Source organism: Pongo abelii, chromosome 12 (assembly GCF_028885655.2).
Source record: "Pongo abelii isolate AG06213 chromosome 12, NHGRI_mPonAbe1-v2.0_pri, whole genome shotgun sequence".
Taxonomy (NCBI): Eukaryota; Metazoa; Chordata; class Mammalia; order Primates; family Hominidae; genus Pongo; species Pongo abelii.
This window is the reverse complement of record NC_071997.2, coordinates 101077172-101084676: the sequence shown is the minus strand read 5'-3', so window position 1 is coordinate 101084676 and position 7505 is coordinate 101077172. Positions and strand designations below refer to the sequence as shown.

The 7505-nt window shown below is 40.5% G+C and overlaps 1 long non-coding RNA gene across 1 annotated transcript in view; it reads right to left on the bottom strand.

Moving 5' to 3' along the window:
- Positions 1 to 411: 411 nt before the first annotated feature.
- LOC129057729 (uncharacterized) overlaps positions 412 to 7505 on the bottom strand; it is an 82169-nt gene continuing 75075 nt past the window's right edge. The window contains exon 3 of the long non-coding RNA XR_008522468.1: positions 412 to 1337. This is a non-coding gene — a long non-coding RNA (uncharacterized LOC129057729). The remainder of the gene's footprint in view (positions 1338 to 7505) is intronic.

The window sequence follows — 7505 nt, the reverse complement described above, 5'->3', positions numbered from 1 at the left end:
TTTAGTCATTAGACATCTTTAGTTTCAAAATGGATTTTTTTTATTTTTGAAAGCTTCAAACATAAAGAAGAGTGGAGAAAATTGCATCATGAACACTCATATACCCATCATTTTAAATTTAAAATTGTTAATATTTTGCCATATTAATTCCTTTCAGTTTTCTTCTGCTAAAGCATTTTAGAGTAAATAACAGATCTTACATGTTATCTTACAATATCATACCCCTATGTATTTTATTATGCATCTTGAAAAGGAAGTTTTTGTGCTATTTATTTATTGCTAATAAAATGTATTTATTTCTAATAAAATTCATAATCATCTCCTAATATCACTTAATACCTAGTCTATATTCAAATTTTCCAGTGATCTCCACAAAATGAGCTCTATAATGTGTTTATTCAAACCAATGTCCAATGAAGTACCATACATTACATTTGATTAATGTGCCTCTTAAATCTCTTTTAATTAAGAACAGACAACCCCTCCTTTTATTATCTTGCTGGAGAAACAATTAAACTGCTTTGTAGAACAGACACATTTGGGATTTATCAATTTCTTTATGGCTTTATTTCATTTTCTCCCTATATCCTCTGCATTTTCTGTAAGCTGAAGTTGGATCTAAAAGTGTAATTAGATTCTGGGTAAACATCTTAGGCAAGAGTACCTCATAGGTGATGCTGTATAAGTCACCATACATAACATCCAGAGACAGCACATGTCATCTGAATTTGCCACCATTAGGGATGTTGATTTGATGATTGAGGTAAGATGCTGATTATTAGATTCCTCCTCTATAAAGTTACACTTTTCCCTTGGGATCAGCTCTAGGTCTGAGTGGGACTATTTTGTGACAATCCAGTTCTCTGCCTCTTTCTGTTTTTTAGCAGACAGTCTTCAGTAAGGAAGAGCTTTCCCTTAAAAACTGGGACTATGGGGTTGTCCTGATATACAGTCCCTACTGGAAAGACAGACTGTGTGTTTGATTCTTTTTCTTTAGCTACCAATATCTAGAGTAAGAAGTTGCTCTAGCAGTGACCCCCATGTTAGTAAGCAAGGTTTTGCTTTGTTCTGGATTTTTCTCAGTAAAGTTAGAGACAGGTTGATTTTTACATGTTTTATGCATTTCCATCATTTATAGTCTTTTTTCTTTTTGATCCTCAACTGTCCCAACTTTGGCTACTGGAAGCCTTTCCAGACTGGCTCCTGTGTGCTTTTGACATGACCTCATTAGTCTTTGAGTGCTTACTTGCTTTCTGCAAAACATGTCATTCCAGGCTTACCTTATTCATTCTCTGCCCTAGATCTGCAATCAGCCATCTCCTCAAAGTGTCCTGCAACTGAGGTTGCCAGCCATTTCAGATACATAATTCATCTTGTCAACAGATAACACAAATTTATCATACTGATAAATACAGTACAATACGGTAAACATATTCCCTCTTTTTTATGATTTTCATAATAACATTTTCTTTTTTCTAGCTTACTTTATTGTAAGGATACAGTATGTAATACATATAACAGGAAAAGTATTTAATTGACTTTTGATGTTATTGGTAAGGCTTCTGGTCAACACTAGACACAAGAAGTTAAGTTTTGGGAGAGTGAAAAGTTATACACAGATTTTCAACTATGTAGCGGTTGGTGTCCCTAACTCCCATGTTGTTCAAGGCCTAACTGTAATAGCAAATCAAAGCCAGTGGGTTGTGTGTGTGTGTATGTGTTGTGTGTGTGTGCATGTATTAGCAGTCCTTGCTTTGCACAGTAGCACGGGACCCTAAAAGTGACTGTGCATGCTGAAACCCTGTAAAGTAATTTTAATTATCAGTGGAGAAATCACAATTGTTCTTTGACCTTTAAAATTTTGTTGTGAAGACATTAAAAACTATCTTACTGTTGGTTATGAATATATAGGAAAATGGTGGGGGAAAACAGTAAAACTAATATTTATTTAGTACACTGTAATTTAAAACCTTAGTAATATTGAGAATTGTTTTATTTCTTTGCAAAAATCACTTATCAAGCACAGTTGGAATAGTGCTTGTCTTCTTCACATCATATAATTTAGGATATAGAGTGAGATTCTGTTTAATGCATTGGTGAAGGTAATGAAGTGGCCTCATTGCCTGGGGTGATACCTGAGGTTCATTGTCTCATGCCAAGAAAATCAAGGATGTGAACACACAAGGAGCGAGGTTAAAATCAGAAGTTTAATAGGCAAAAGAGAAGAGCTCTATGAAGCAGAGAGGGGTCCCAAAAAAATGGGTTGCTGGATCTGTGGCAAAATGCAGGGGGTTTTATAGAAGCTTGGTGAGGAGGTGGTGCCTGATTTACATTGGGCACAAAAGATTGGTTGGACTAGATGTGCCATTTATGTAAGATGTGAAAAACTGGTTAAGACTAGGTGTACTATTTGCATAGAGCACGAAAAGCTGGCTGCCCCCACCCTAATCTTTTATTATGCAGTTGGATCCTCTGCCTGCTGGTGCCATGTTGCCTGTTTCTTTATTGTATATGTGGTAACAAACAAAGGGAAGATGGAGCATCCATGTTGGATATGTCTGGCCTCCAGGTAGCCCTTTTCTATCGGCACAGCTTCCAGCATTCACCCATGTAAGCTTCCACCTTTCTTATCTATATTTGCAGCTCAATTTTTCAGACTGCTCTTTGTTAAAAAAGAAATGATTTGGAAGGATGCTTTTTGTTTAAAAGGAAGCCCTGCTGAGGACTCTTTTACCTTCACTATCTGCCTAAATAATTCCTTTCTATCTCCTCTATCATATTTCCCCTCTCAGGAGTGGTAACCCTAACTGCTGTTAGGGGGTGTTGGATGATGACTCTTTCTGGCTACTTCCTGCTGAAAAGGCGTGTTGTGTGGGGTAAAACAGCTAGGGCTCCTCCTGGGGTCAATCTAAGCATCCTCAGAAGAAAGGTGTGTCCATTCATGGTTCCATCTGCAGCACCATTTGGAGTTTAATAACTTCTAAGTGAGAAGAGATAAATTTTACAAGAAGATTTAGAATATAGGGCTCGAATATGAGTATTAAGATTACCATTATTAGTGGGGGTAGTATAGGCCATAACCATGACAATAGGGTTTGACAGCTGTTAGCCATTCTGATTGGTTGTAATACTAGTTTGCCTCCACCAGATGTCGCTGTACTTTACCAAAAGCGTTAATATAAAAGCAATGTTTTTCTTAGGATAAGTGACATTGGATTGGGTGGCTACAGTAACTTTAGTGTTAACTTTGGCTAAATCTTTCCTGTAATTATTATATAATTACTTGTTACAAACATGATAATTAGGCAGAATATTACAGCAATTAAAATTTTGCAACCAGAATTCCACATTGCAGGTGCCACAATGTATAGTCCTACTGCAAATAGTAGAGTGAGTATAGCAATTCCCACAAGAGTGGCATAATACATAATTTCCATCTAAAATTCTACTGACTAAGATATAGAATTTCCCTTGGGGGGTTTATGAATTTACAAATTTAAACCCATGGATAATCAAAATCTTCCTGCAAGCATGCACCAAAAAGAAGTTCTAATATCTGACAGTGAATTTTGAGAGGAAATGTAGAAATGACCAAAAGTATCTGTTAAGTTAGGGGTGAGACTTAGTAGGATGAGTAACCCTTACTCATTTACTTATCTTTTCTAATTTTCAGCTTAAGATCGCCTATTTCTTTGCATTAATATCTGGGACATTCCTCTAGGCTGTCAGTAGTTGCTCCCTCAGCCTTCCAGGCTTTGACTTGAATGTGATGTATCCAGGAGTCAATTTTTGTAATTTTTACCGCCAAGGGGGTTGAAAGAAGAAAAGTGTAGGGTTCTTCCCAGCTTGGGCTTAGGGAAGGAGAGAGAGAAGGGAGAGCTTTCACCAATACCAAATCTCCTGGGTTAAATAAAGGTGGCCTTGTTTCTTGGGGTTGGGCTTCTGCTAGTTGTGTTAATTCCTGTTGAAAGTGAGCCAGAGAGGTTACATGCTTAACCAACTCAGAGGTTTCCTGGTCTAATAAAAAATCACTGGTAAGGAAAGGCCATCCATACAGCACCTCGAAAGGGCTTAGACCTAACTTTGAAGGGGTATTTCTTACCCACAATAAAGCCATGGGAAGATGAGTGACCCAAGGAAGGTGAGTTTATTGGGACAGTTTTCTGAGGTGTCTTTTGATAATATCATTTGTCTTCTCTACCTTTCCTGAGGACTGGGGTCTCCAAGCACAATGGAGATGATGCTGTATGCCTAGTGCCTTTGAGACCCCCTGTGTGATGGCTGCCCTAAATGAGGGGCCATTGCCACTTTGGAGGTATTTAGGTAGACCAAAGTGGGGAGTTATTTCATTAACTAACACTTTTATTACCTCAGATGACTTTTCTGTATAGCATGGAAATGCTTCTACCCAGTTAGTGAAAGTATCTACCCATACCAGGAGGTATTGAATGTCCTTCATCTTTGGCATGTGGGTAAAGTCTATCTGTCAGTCTTCCTCTGGATAGCTTCCCATCCTCTGGGTTTGAGGAGGAAGGAGCTGCCTGTTGAGGTGATTATTTTTAAGACAGACTTCACAGGCATTAACATATTTGACTATTCTTAATAAGTTCTCCCCTATAAACAATCTCTGGGCACACTGATAAGTTTTATCCTTTCCTAAGTGAAAAGCTTGGTAAAGGGTCTTAAGGACTTTCCACTGACTAGAGGCTGGCAAGTGGAGTTTGCCATCCTCTGACTGTAGCTACCCTGAGGGCTGGAAAGTGTACCCTCAAGAAATGGCCATTCTATTTCTGGAAGGGAGTACTGGGGCTTAATTTCTTATGGAGCCTTCCCAGATTAGAGAGGCTTTGAGTGTGTTAAGACCCTGAGGCTTAATTGCTGCTGACTTGGCTGCCTGATCAGCTAACTTTTTTCCTTCAGCTATTTCATCTGTTCCCCCTGATATCCCTTACAATGCATCACTGCTGCCTCTTGTGGAAGGAAAACTGAGGATAATAACCTGTTAATTTCCTGATGGTATTTTATAGAGAGCCCTTTATCTGTAAAGAAGTGCCTTTCCTTCCAGATGGCAGCATGAGCATGAAGGACTAAGAAAGCATACTTGGAGTCAGTGCCAATGTTAGTTACCTTTCCCTTGCTGAATTTGAGTGCTCTTGTAAGAGCTATCAGTTCAGCTAGTTGAGTGCTTGTGCCTGGAGAGATGGGTGCAGTTTCAATAACATCATTCAGAGTGACTACTGCATATCCTGCCTAATGGACTCCTTGCTCCACACAGGAACTTCCATCCATAAAGAGGGTCCAGTCTGGATTTTCTAGGGGAGTTTTAATTTAGTGGCTTCTGGTACAAGTAAGGTCACCATGGCAACTGCTCAGAGGCATGCTGGCCATTCTTTAGCCACCAAATCAAGTTCCTTACTCAGGTAGGCCACTGGCTGTTGAGCTAGTCCTTGGGCTTGAGTTAAAACTTCCAGGGCCATTTACTTCCTTTCTGATACATAAAGATTGAAGGCCCTCCCTACGGAAAGGCTGAAGGCTGATGCCTTAAGAAAGGCTTGTTTTAGCTGATTAAAGGCCTTTTGAGATTCAGGTTCCCAAGTTAGGAAATGAGTTTTTGCCACTTGGGTCTCCTTTATGAGGTGATATAAGGGGTGAACTAGCTCACTGTACACAGGTATCCATAGTCTGCAAAATCCTATATGCCCAAACATCCTTTCAGTTGCTTGAAGGTGTTAGGGAGGGGAAGAAGGAAATGGGCTTAATCTTTTCTTCCCCTAATGTTCTGGTCCCTTCAGACAACACTAAACCCAGGTACTTGACTGAGGTTTGGCAAAGCTGGGTCTTGGACTTTGAAACCTTATATCTTCTGTCAGCTAAGAAATTAAGAAGAGCTTCTGTGTCTTCCAGAGAAGCTTCCTAAGTTGGGACACAGAGCAGAAGATCATCTACATATTGCAAGATTCTGACCTCAGGATGGGAAAACTCAGAAAGGTCCTTTGATGGTGCCTGTTCAAACAAGTGAGGACTGTGTCAAAATCTCAGAGGCAGCACCATCCATGTTAACTGGGCAGTTTGACCAGAGAGATCTTCAAAGGAAGACAGGTATTGAGAGTCAGGAGGTAATAGTCTACAGAAAAAGGTAACTTTTAGACCTAGGACTGTGAACTATTTAGTTCCCTCAGGTAGTTGAGTCAGTAAGGTATAAGGATTAGGGGCCACTGGGTAAATTGGGACTATGGTCTCATTAATGAGGCAGAGGTACTGAACTAGTCTCCATTCTCCATTGAGGTTTTGCACTCCTAATACTGGAGTATTTGAAGGGGCTGTTACAGGGTTTGAAGAGGCCCTGCATTTTCAAGTTATTAATAATGGCTTCTAGCCCTTTTCTAGCCTCTGGCTTTAGAGGATATTTTCTCTGGTTAGGAAAAGAAGTGGGATCCTTAAGAAGGATCTGGACTGGCCTAGCAGTTATAGTTCAACCTATTCTTCCTTGAGTTGCCCACACTTCTGGATTAATATTAGCTTCCACCAGGGAGAGACAAAGAGTCTGTCCCAGGGCTATAAGGATGCCAACCCCATGCAAGCTAAAATGTCTCTACCTAATAAAGGAGTGAGACTTTCAGGCATAATTAAGAAGTCATGTGTAAATAGTAGGCCCCCCAACTACAACTAAGGGGTTGAGGAAAATTTTGGGTTAGAACCTTTCCTGAGATGCCCATCACAGTCATGCTATGGGAAGAGGGGAGGCCTGGATTAGAGAAGAAAAGAGAGAGGCTGACTCCAATGTCCACAAGGAGATCTACTCTTCTTCCTTCAATTTCCAGAATCACCTGGGGCTCCTGTGCAATAATGGCAGTTTGAGCTGCTGGTGCCGGGGTTTTGAGCCCTGGAACCTATCAGTCCTTTTGGACCATCTGTGAGACTGGCTCCTAACCTAGTGACTTCCATCTCCAAGGGCAGTCCAATCTCCAATGGTCCCTGCCACAGGCTGAACAGGGTTAAGGTGGCTTCTTCTTGCTCCCTGGGCACTCCTTCTTAAAGTGCCCTGACTTGCCACACTGGTAGCAACTAGCAGATGCACCTCAGGGATCCTGGATCTTGCAAGCCTGCAAAGCAGCTACTAGAGCCTTTGTCCTTCTTTTGTGTTTCTTCTCTTTCTCCTGGGCCTCCTCCTTGTCCCTGTTATAAAAGACCGAGGTGGCCATCCTCAGGAGGTTTTCCAAGGTGCTGTCTGGTCCTAAAGCCTGCTTCTGCAGTTTCCTTCTAATATTGGGAGATGCCTGTGTAATAAATTGTACTTTCATATTATCTGTCCCTCAACTGAATCAGGGGATAAGGATGTGTGTTTTATTAGCACCTCTCTCAGCCTGTCCATAAAGGCCAAGTGATTCTCATCTTGCTTCTGGTCTATCATGGACAGTTTAGATTAATTAAGAGATTTGGCCCTAGTTCCTTGTAGGCCCTCCAATATGCACATTAAAAAGTGTTTTCTCTCCCATTCATCTGTG